Source organism: Notolepis coatsorum (genome assembly GCF_963971535.1).
Source record: "Notolepis coatsorum genome assembly, chromosome: 18".
Classification (NCBI taxonomy): Eukaryota; Metazoa; Chordata; class Actinopteri; order Aulopiformes; family Paralepididae; genus Notolepis; species Notolepis coatsorum.
The window spans coordinates 27,478,890-27,490,694 of record NC_140182.1 but is presented as its reverse complement, the minus strand read 5'-3'; positions in this window follow the sequence as shown (position 1 = coordinate 27,490,694).

Genomic DNA, 11,805 nt, shown 5'->3' with positions numbered 1-11,805 from the left:
GCTGGGCTCGAACTGACGAGCCCAGCGTCTCCAGCATTTCGTGGCGAGCGCCTTGCCCACTACGCCACGTAGCCGCCCTTTCATAATTAAACTTATTTAATTAAACCGCATCTCATCTCTCTGTGCAATTCTTATTTAACCCATTCAATAATTAAACTATTTAATTAACCTGTATATCGATATTATTATTATGATAATAACATACAACAGAGCATCGCTCTAACATACAACAGAGCAGGTTGGTTCCCTGCCCCTAACTCACATACACGTACTCGTACTATTATCTAACATACAACAGAGCTGTCCGTTGCTCTACCCTAAACGGGGCTGTCTCCGTCGCCCTGGAGCTGTACGTTGCTCTATACCCTACGGGGCTGTTTCCGTCGCCCTGGAGCTGTCACGTCGCTCTATACCCTACGGGGCTGTTTCCGTCGCCCTGGAGCTGTCACGTCGCTCTATATACCCTACGGGGCTGTTTCCGTCGCCCTGGAGCTGTCACGTCGCTCTATATACCCTACGGGGCTGTTTCCGTCGCCCTGGAGCTGTCACGTCGCTCTATACCCTACGGGGCTGTCTACCGTCGCCCTGGAGCTGTCCCGTCGCTCTATACCACACACGGGGCTGTCTACGTCGCCCTGGAGCTGTCACGTCGCTCTATACCCTACGGGGCTGTCTACCGTCGCCCTGGAGCTGTCACGTCGCTCTATACCACCCTTTGAGTTCCTTTACAAAGTTCTCACATACCCCACCGTGTATACACACAAGCAGTTGGTAATTTTGAAAAAATTAAACTCCTTAATTAACTTAAACTCTAAATATTCCCCTATGGGTAATGGAAACTCCCCAGCACTACCCCCCCCCCCCTCCGCAATTAACCTCCTTAATTAAATTAAACTCTAAATATTCCCCTATGGGTAATGGAAACTCCCCAGCACTACCCCCCCCTCCGCCACTAGGTGGCGACCTACTCCTCCTCGATGGTGTTTTAGTTGACGTGTCACTTCCTGGTTCTTATCTGTTATCTCCTCGTGGCTCACGGCCATCTTGTATCATCCTCCTCGTGGCCCCTTTTGCGGCCATCTTGTCTCGCTCATAATGGCTACTCTCTCAAACAAACGAACGCTGCCCTTCCTTCCAAGGCCTAAAAACACTGCTGTTTTTCCTCTCTTTCCTATCAGGGGACGCTTCTCCCGGACTAAACTCTTGCTTATCGGACATAATACACAGTTTAAGGTAAATTCCCGACCGACTTTCCTCCCGTCAAAACAAATTCCGGCCGTCTTGAGACCACAGCGACCAGTTTAAGGTGGGCCGTCTCAGGCGACAGTCTTGTCATAACAATCCCGCCATAACAGATTTCAGTCTGGTTCAGCACCCCCCCCTCTCTCATCTCTCTCATTATGGCTCCTTCTGCCCTATTTTGCTTTCTTTCGTCATCTATGACTGTTTTGGTTCCCTTTCAGATAACACCTTCGATTTTCAAAACAAAACTGTGCCGCTCTGCTCTGTCCCAAAACACACTATGGAGCTGGCATTCTCTCTGTCAAACTAATTACGTTTACGGATACACTATTGTTCGTTTTCTTATTGGCTTGTGAAGTTGTTGAGACTCACTTTATCTTTTCACCGTCAGTTGTTCTGGTCCATGGCGCTGTTTATCTCTCCGGCCTTGCTCGGCTCGCTTGCTGGGTCCATGGCGCTGGCCTTGCTTGGCTCGCTCGCTGGCTCGCGTCCATGGCTACCCCTTCACGCCTCGGCACTGCACATAGTCTCTTCCTTTCAAGCAACTTCAAAGCAAGCAATAATCCGGGTCACGGCACCAACTGTTAGATCCTGATCAAACTGGCCAGTATCACGTCTTCGTCTGTTTGGCTCTCCATCCAATTCCTCTGCGTTGTGTCATTTTAATGGTCCTGACGTCTCTGATACCGGTTGATTAAATCCTTATCTCACCCCGTTAGTACAATCCGCAAACCATAATAATTCTCCACCTCCGTAAGAATTCGACACTTCGACAACGTGAAATACCTTACAAGGAAAAGCGTGGTTTTATTTGATAAACAGAAACCTCAGCTCAGATGTTAACAGATGTTATTGTCCTTGAAAAGTCTATTCTAATGATCTTTCGGTGTGTTCATCTATCGTCCTTTTGTTATTCAGTCCAATAGTGTTCAGGCCTGGTCTTTAGCCTAACCCTCCTCGCGTTAGCCGAAGCTAATGATGATGTGGCATTCTCCCCCCCCCCCTCCTCTCTGTGATGAGAGGAGAGAGTATCCTGGTCTCTTCCCTCCTGTGGGATTTGTTTCTTTGGTCTCCCAGATTTCTAGTCTGCCCTACCCGGAACCACTGTCAGCTTTATAGGATCTTCGTCATAGAAACGATAGCCCCGCCCCTCTTCTGGTTGTCAGGCGACGTGCTGTCATGACAACCGCGTTTAACCTTTACACACATTTCAAAGCGTTTCATTCACTGTTGCATTAAAGAGGTCACCCCTCTCCCTCGCTCCGTACCGCTCCGTTATCTTTGTTCTTACAAGGAATTCAAAACATTCTCTCGCTGACGCGGCCTGTGCCTGTGAAACCACTGGTTCCACCACCGTCAATATCATCCCGTGATGATAATGATATTACCCTCTTAAAGCGTCTCTTTATATCAGTTTATAACCAAATATACATTGAAAAAACCACCATTTTCTCCCACATGTCACCTTGAGTTGCCTTTAACGGTGGCATGCATTGGTCCATACTGTGTTGTACCTTTTTGCACGATGTTTGGGGGTTGGTCCTTCTCCATTTGTTTCACCCCTCCCTCCCTGTTAAACCGGGGATGGGAGGGTCTGTCGGGGAGGCTGCTTCTGTCAACTCCTCTATGCATCCCTGTGTAGGTCCCGGTCCACCAGGCCCAGGTCGGGCCTTGCCCTCAATAACTTGTTGGCCTGGGTTAACCCTTTTTAAACCTGAAACGCTTGAACTGCATTGTATACCCTGTGTCTACACGCATTTGTGTTTCTGGGGTTTCTTAGTGGGTTATGGGAGCACCCACCTCCTGTTATAATAAACATAGGGGGGTGGTTGTCTCCCCGGTGTGTTGGTAGCAGAGTCGACTCTCAGGTTGAGCCCGGGTCTGACCCCGGCTGCCCAAGAGTATGCCCCTGCATCTTTCATGACGTCTGCCAATTGTGTCAAACTTTTTCTCTGAACCTCGACCCCGCGGAATTAATAAATTTGCGGGGTCAGGGTTCGTGAAGATTGTGACATGGTGCACAGCATACCGGAACACCCTTTCCGCCGGGATGCTGTTCTTACAGTAAGCCCCTTAGGCGCCTGTCTAGTCCTTAGTGCTCCGGGCGCAGGTTGAGTTCTACTCTTGGGACCTGTTGGCCTGGATTGAGGGATCAACCTCCTTGGAGGGTTGTCTCCCCGGCGCGCCCCACATTATTGTGGGGGGGAAGCCTCCTTGGGAGCGCTTCGGAGCGGTGTGCCAAGGGGAGGAGGGCCTTCACCTGGTTTACGCCCTGTCCGATATGCTGCCGACGTGGGGGGTGGTGTCACCAGTGACCGTCTGGTGGGGTCTCGATGCCACGGCCTCATAGACCTCACCAGGCCCCTTTTTTCAGGGGGTCCTAGCCCCGGGGTGGCCTGAGGCTGGAACCTCCTCCGCGCTCCGCTGCTACGGCCTTGCCGCGGGGTTGGGGTTTTGACTCCGACCCCGCGATGTTGGGGGCTGTGACGGGTTTTTTCTCACGTCCGTTCCCTGGTGGCGTGTGGGATCCGCGTCTGAGTAGTTGCAGGCCCATTCAATGATGCTTTTGGAAGAGCCCATTAGTGCTGATGAAATTCAACAGGCTTTAACTATGATGCAAAGTGGGAAAGCCCAGGCCCAGACGGTTTCCCTGTGGAATTCTTAAAAAAATATTCCACCCAGTTATGTCCCATTATGGCTTCAATGTTTGAAGAATCATTTCAATCCCGCTCGCTTCCTCCGACTCTCTACCAAGCCTCAATATCCCTGCTCTTAAAACAAGATAAGGACCCGAAAGACTGTGGCTCATATCGTTCTATTTCCCTCCTCAACAATGAAGCAAAGATCTTGGCAAAGGTACTCACTCTGCGACTGGAATCTGTTACACCAAGTATTATCCATTCAGATCAGTCTGGTTTTGTGAAGGATAGAATGGCTTTTTTTAACCTGCGGCGCCTTATGAATAAAATTTACTCCCCCACCGAGTCTCCCGTTGCAGAGGTCGTTGTTGCGCTTGACGCAGAGAAGGCCTTTGACCGGGTTGAATGGGACTACTTATTCTATACTTTGCAGAAATTCGGTTTTTGCAAGAAATGTGTGTCCTCGGTCAAACTTCTATACTCCTCTCCAGTGGCATCAGTTCGAACAAATGATGTGACTTCTGAATATTTCCCCCTACATCGCGGCACAAGACAGGGTTGCCCTCTCTCTCCGCTATTATTTGCGTTAGCGATCGAGCCACTAGCTATTACCTTTTGCATGGACCGCCATGTCCAAGGCATCATTAGAGATGGACAGGAACAAAGAATCTCGCTATGCGGACGATGTCCTGCTGTATATCGCGGATCCAGCGGCCACACTTCCACGTGTCCTTCACATACTACACGAGTTTGGTGTCTTTTCTGGTTATAAATTAAATGTAAACAAGAGTGAACTTTTCCCCATAAACTCATTGGCTAGAAATCTCCCCCCCTCTATGTTCCCCTTCAAGCTTTCCCCAAGCTGCTTCCGTTACCTTGGCATAATGATAACACGTAAACATTCTAATCTCATAGCGTCCAACTTCACCCCTCTACTGGAGCGCACTAAGCAGGATTTTATCAGATGGTCGTCACTTCCTTTATCACTTGTTGGCAGAGTGAATACCATGAAAATGAACACATTACCGAAATTTCTGTATCTATTTCAAAATATTCCAACCTTCATTCCAAAGTCATTTCTCAAAGCCCTCGACAGGGCAATATCAGATTTTATCTGGAATAAACGCCCAGTCCGAATAAATAAAACGGCTCTCCAGAAGCCTAAATCGCAGGGAGGCTTTGCACTACCCAATTTCTTGGCCTACTATTGGGCTGCAAATATTCACAGTATTCTTTATTGGAGTCATTCCCATGACTTTGTTAGTGGGTGCCGGCATGGGTGGACATGGAAAGGGCATCCTGTGCTAGAACATCTTTGCAATCCTTAGTTTGCTCTTCACTCCCAGTCACAACTGCCCAGTACACCAACAACCCCTTAGTACAACACTCCCTCCGGATATGGACCCAGTTCAGAAAACACTTTGGTCTCCACGCCATGTCACCATCCTCACCTGTCCACAAAAACTTCCCTTTTTCTCCCTCTATGGTGGATGAAGCCTTCAGCAACTGGTTTAAGAATGGCATTCTGAGCATTTATGATTTGTACCAAGACAGTTCATTTATGTCTTTCACACAATTGTCCCTAAAGTTTAACTTACCAAAAACTAATTTTTTCAGATATTTACAGATACGTGATTTCATTAATAACAAATTTGCTCAGTTCCCCCATATACCTCCAAAAACTGTGATCGACCGCATCTTGGAGGTGAAGGTTGCAACCAAAGGCTCAATATATAAACTATATAACATCATATCCCTATCCCTACCTTCTTCAGTACTGGCTATAAGACAAAACTGGGAGTCCGATCTAAATCATCAATTTACAGACAAAGAATGGGAAAATGATCTTGCCCGAATACACTCTTCTTCAATATGTGCCCGCCATTCACTGATACAGTTCAAGCTCCTCCATCGTCTATATTGGTCAAAGACTAGACTTGCGAAGATAAACCCTGGCATGGATCCCACATGCGACCGGTGCCACCAAGCCCCTGGCTCACTTATCCATAATTATGTTTTGGCATTGTCCAGCACAGGCCCCTTTCTGGACTTCCATTTTAAAATCTTATTCAGATATATTTTCTGTGAATGTTGACCCATGCCCTCTTATTGCATTATTTGGTCTGACACCGGAGAGCGCTGCGATATCTATTGGGCAATCCAATGCCATGGCCTTTGCCTCACTCATTGCCAGACGCCTCATCTTATTTAACTGGAAGGCAGCCACTCCCCCTTCACATTTACACTGGATGAGGGATGTTATGTCTTTCATGCATATAGAGAAAATCATATTTACAACACAAGGCCACACAGATACCTTCCACAAAACATGGCAGCCCTTCCTACTTAATTTCAAAACCCATATGACTCCTTCCAAACTTTGGACCCCATGACCCCCTCCTTCCCCCACCTACCTTTCTGACACTGCTAGCCCACATATGGCTGGGGAGATGGCATTGTGGTGGTCTGCTGAGGGTGTCAAATTTACTTTCCATTTTATTTGTTTTACCATCTGGAAATTATGCTACTAAAATCAAGAGTATTACTTATATTATATATTATTATTACTGTTTTTCTTATTTAAATTTTTTCTTATTTCTTAAAATGTTACTTCATTTCTCTGTATTTATGTTTAATTATTTAAAAATATATATATTTATGTGAATTATATGTATGTTTGTCATTGCCCTCACTGGGTGGGATGGGGTGGGGTTAGGGGATAGGAATGGGGAAGGAAATGGAAGTTGTATAATTTGGAAATATAACTGAAATGTATAAATCTGCATAAATTCTTCCAATAAAAAAAGATAAACTGAGTAGTCGCGAGTCTAAACAAAGGTAAGTCCCACGGTCTGCTCACCCTGTGCGTTTGAGGTGCTAAACCCTCTTCGCACAGTCAGGGTCTGATCTCCCTCCCGTCCCTCACTGGGGGGGCGGGGAGGCCCGGATCCTCCCCGGTTCTGATGGTTGTAGGGGGGCCGGACTGGGGAAATAATTCATACCGGGAGATATAGCGTGAAATATAGCCCCAATCAGGCCACTTTTTAAGCGGGGGGTCTGGGGGTCCCCCACCCGGATTTTTTTTGTTACAAAGACTTAATTTCCTGCATTCTGGTGAATTTTAGTGCATGTGAATCACAAACTAATGAGCCAACAATTGCTTAGTACAATGTACTGTTATGAACCTCAAATAAAACTGCTACTCTCTCCACCTTCAAAAAGAAAAAAGCAAGAGCACAACATATTTTTCTATTTACTATTATAATACAGTTAACCACTCTCTCCACCTATTCAAACCAAGCAAGAGCACAATACCATATTCACTTTACTGATGCACTACCCATCAACAGTTAAAATAGCCCTTTACACAAACATTAAATAACAGACCTTTCATTATAATACTATAATAACAGTAGCCACTGCCAGAATAGTGGCACATGTATCGTGTGTGGTGAGCACACGCAGGGGTGTAGCTCCATATTCTGGGCCCCCTGAAAGAATGTATTTGTAGGCCCCCAGTGAATGCGAGCACGCGTAAGCGCGCAAGCGGAATTTTTTTGTGCCATTTTTTTATTGATGATAACGCATAATATGGTTTTTACCTATACATTCGGATCAGCAGTTCAGCACCTGCACTGTTGGTGGGTGAGCCTAGTAAAGGATGTCGCATTGCGTTCATCTTCAATGAATGGACCAATGCAATAGTCTACCAAAGCCCCCCCCTCTCTCTCTATATATCTCACACACACACACACACACACACACACACACACACACACACACACACACATACACACACACACACACACAAACACACACACACACACACACACACACACACACACACACACACACACACACACACACACACACACGCACACACACACACACACACACACACACACACACACACACACACACACACACACACACACTTCAGAAACAAACATAGTATCAATGAGAGCATCAATAATACACCTGAGTGATGTCTAGTAAAAAAAAAAATTTTTTTTTTTTTTTTGGGCCCCCCCCAGTGCTGGGCCATTGGAATCATCCTAAGCTACCCCCCCCCAGCTACGCCCCTGAGCACACGCATGCATGCACAACGAAGACAGAAGACTGCGTTGTCTCAATCATTTTAACTATAAAATGTCAAGTCAAGTCAAGAGTTTTATTTGTCACGGCATACGAGTATACAATGAAATGCGGGTGGTCTTGCCCGCAACGATGTGCAATATAATAATAATAGAATCCAATATTTTTTTTTTGCAATAACAGGTAACAGGTAACATGGTGTGACATCAAAATCGGTATCTGTACATAGTTATTTACAGAGCATATAGGACATGCTAGGTAGCTTTGGTAGTGCAATACACTGTTACTGTTGCTAATACTGATTTAAAGTGGCTTTTCCTTTTGGCAATAAGTGTGAGTGTGTGCGCATGAGTGTGTGACCGCTCATGTTGAAGTGTTAAAGTGGCTGCTAGTGTGTGAGCGTGCACAGCGTGCGTGTCGTGTGTGTGCTCATGTGTGCTTATGTGTGGATAGTTCAGTGTTCTGTGGTACTCAATGTTCATTGTTCAGGACTCTGATGGCCTGGGGGAAGAAGCTAAGCCTAAGCCTCTCTGTCCTAGTAGCTGGGGTTCGCAGGCGTCTGCCTGACCTCAGCAGCTGAAACAGGCTGTTATTGGGGTGGTGGGGGTCTTTCATTATTCTGCAGGCTCTGGATTTGCACCTCTTGTTGTATAGAACCTGCAGGGGAGGTAGTGCAATACCCGTGGTACGCTCGGCTGAGCGCACCACTCTCTGTAGGGCCTTCTTGTCCTGTGCCGTGCTGTTTCCATAACAGGCAGTGATGTTTCCGGTCAGGATGCTCTCTACAGCTCCTGAGTAGAAGGACTGGAGTATCTTCCCCGATACTCTGAACTTCCTTAACTGTCTCAGGTGGTAGAGGCGCTGTTTCGCCTTCTTTACTACTGTGTCTATGTGTGTTGACCATGTCAGGTCCTCTGAGATGTGGACCCCCAGGTACTTAAAGCTGCTCACCCTGTCCACGGTAGCCCCGTTAATCATCAGTGGTGTGTGCGTCTCCTGCTGTCCTCTCCTATAATCCACGATCAGCTCCTTGGTTTTACCAATGTTCAGGAGCAGGCTGTTGTCCTGGCACCAGCGTTCCAGTACCTCAACCTCCTCCCGGTAGGCCTTCTCGTCGTTGTCCGAGATCAGCCCCACGACCACCGTGTCGTCTGCGAACTTCACTATGGAGTTGGAGCTGAACTTGGCCACACAATCGTGTGTGTAGAGTGAGTACAGCAGGGGGCTCAGAACACAGCCCTGGGGGGACCCGATGCTCAGGGTGATGGTGTTGGAGGTCTGACCCCCCACCCTGACCGCCTGGGGTCTTTCGCTCAGAAAGTCCAGTACCCAGGCGCTCAGGGCGGAGCTCAGACCTAGCTCGATCAGCTTGTCCACCAGTCTGGTGGGGACTATGGTGTTGAACGCTGAGCTGTAGTCAATGAACAACAGTCTCACATAGCCCCCCTTCTGACGGTCAAGGTGCGAGAGGGTGCTGTGCAGTACCTGGAAGACCGCGTTGTCGGTGGACCTGTTTGTCCTGTATGCAAATTGCATAGGGTCCATATCACTGGGGAGGGAGGCACAAATGTGGTCCTTGACCAGCCTCTCGAAACATTTCATGACCACAGAGGTGAGTGCCACCGGTCTGTAGTCATTTGGACATGTTGGGGAGGGTTTCTTCGGTACAGGGATGATGGTAGACATCTTGAAGCAGGCAGGGACCACTGACTCCGCCAGGGATTGATTAAATATGGCGGTGAACACTGGGGCCAGCTGGTTGGCACAGGACTTGAGTATGCGTCCTGTTATGCAATCTGGGCCAGCAGCCTTCCTGGTGTTCACCTGCATAAATGCTCTTCTCACACTCAAAGTATGAGCTCACTGACTGAAATTTCCAACAAAAAGCATCAATTGTCAAATAATATTGATCACATTAACTAGACTAGATGTTTTTGAGGAAATTAGAAAGGGAACAACAACTTAACCCTTGTGTCTGATCAGATTCTTATTTTTTTGATAACTTTGCAGTGATTATGTTTGTAGCCAATGTGGCAAAGGTGTGTAATCTTTGAATTATCTTGGAATTATTTTGACTTTCTCTTTCATAAATTGTTTATTCAACTTCAGCCCCAATCATAACCACCACATATTGTTTTTTGTAATGTCAGATTTAACAACTCCTTTCAGAAAAGTGGGAGTGTGCCATCTGCCATTCCATTCGCCGCCTCCGCTGTCAATCAGTTGTATCGCCTGGTCCCGCCTGGTCTTGCCTCCACCAATCACAAGCGGCAGCATGGCTCCATTGTGTGTGTGTGATCCACGTGAGGGAGAGAGAGTCAGATAGTTCTCCAACTCTGTCGCAGACAGTGAAATCCTGGTTGTTCCCCACCCACCTAGGTTATCTAACTATCGCGCCGTGCCGCCGCCACAACTAGAAACAATGGCCTGGCAAAAAAAATATAAAAAATTATAATAAAAAAAAATATATATATTTTTTTATTTTAATTTTTTTTATCTGTGCAGGCCAGGCCACCGGGAAAACTCCCGGTGCTCCCGATGGCCAGTCCGGGCGTGCTCAGCGGGTACATCTGTCGGGCTTACGCTCTGCTCAGCTCTTGTGTTCCAATAGAGCAAAGCGTAAGCTATAACGAAATATAATGAAGGTTATTCTATAACCCTAGTTATATGAGTAATAGCGAGCGTTTTGCTCTGACTCACTGAGGACCGCACGGTCTTCCGTTTCGGCGGTGAAAGACTGGGGAAAGAGCTGTTGTATGGCCATGACCCCGCTTTATAGGAGCGGATGTGGGAGTGGTCAGGCGGATGGGCAGGTCATACACGCGTGAAAGCATTCATTTAGGATATGATTAAAGGGACAGTTCCAATAGAGCAAAGCGCTCGCTATTACTCATATAACTAGGGTTATAGAATAACTTTTGTTTTTCTATATCAGCCTGGTTTCTCTTCCTCAGCCTGGTTTCTCTTCATCAGCCTGGTTTCTCTTCATCAGCCTGGTTTCTCTTCATCAGCCTGGTTTCTCTTCCTCAGTCTGGTTTCTCTTCCTCAGCCTGGTGTCTCTTCCTCAGCCTGGTGTCTCTTCATCAGCCTGGTTTCTCTTCATCAGCCTGGTTTCTCTTCATCAGCCTGGTTTCTCTTCATCAGTCTGGTTTCTCTTCATCAGCCTGGTTTCTCTTCATCACCCTGGTTTCTATTCATCAGCCTGGTTTCTCTTCCTCAGCCTGGTTTCTCTTCCTCAGCCTGGTGTCTCTTCATCAGCCTGGTTTCTCTTCATCAGCCTGGTGTCTCTTCATCAGCCTGGTTTCTCTTCCTCAGCCTGGTTTCTCTTCCTCAGCCTGGTTTCTCTTCATCAGCCTGGTGTCTCTTCATCAGCCTGGTTTCTCTTCCTCAGCCTGGTTTCTCTTCATCAGCCTGGTTTCTCTTCATCAGCCTGGTTTCTCTTCATCAGCCTGGTTTCTCTTCCTCAGTCTGGTGTCTCTTCCTCAGCCTGGTTTCTCTTCATCAGCCTGGTGTCTCTTCATCAGCCTGGTTTCTCTTCATCAGTCTGGTTTCTCTTCATCAGCCTGGTTTCTCTTCATCACCCTGGTTTCTCTTCATCAGCCTGGTTTCTCTTCCTCAGCCTGGTTTCTCTTCCTCAGCCTGGTGTCTCTTCATCAGCCTGGTTTCTCTTCATCAGCCTGGTTTCTCTTCCTCAGCCTGGTTTCTCTTCATCAGCCTGGTGTCTCTTCCTCAGCCTGGTTTCTCTTCCTCAGCCTGGTTTCTCTTCATCACACTGAAGGCTCACAGTCACCAGGAGTTTTCCGTTCCTCAGATCTGGCAGGTTAAGCCT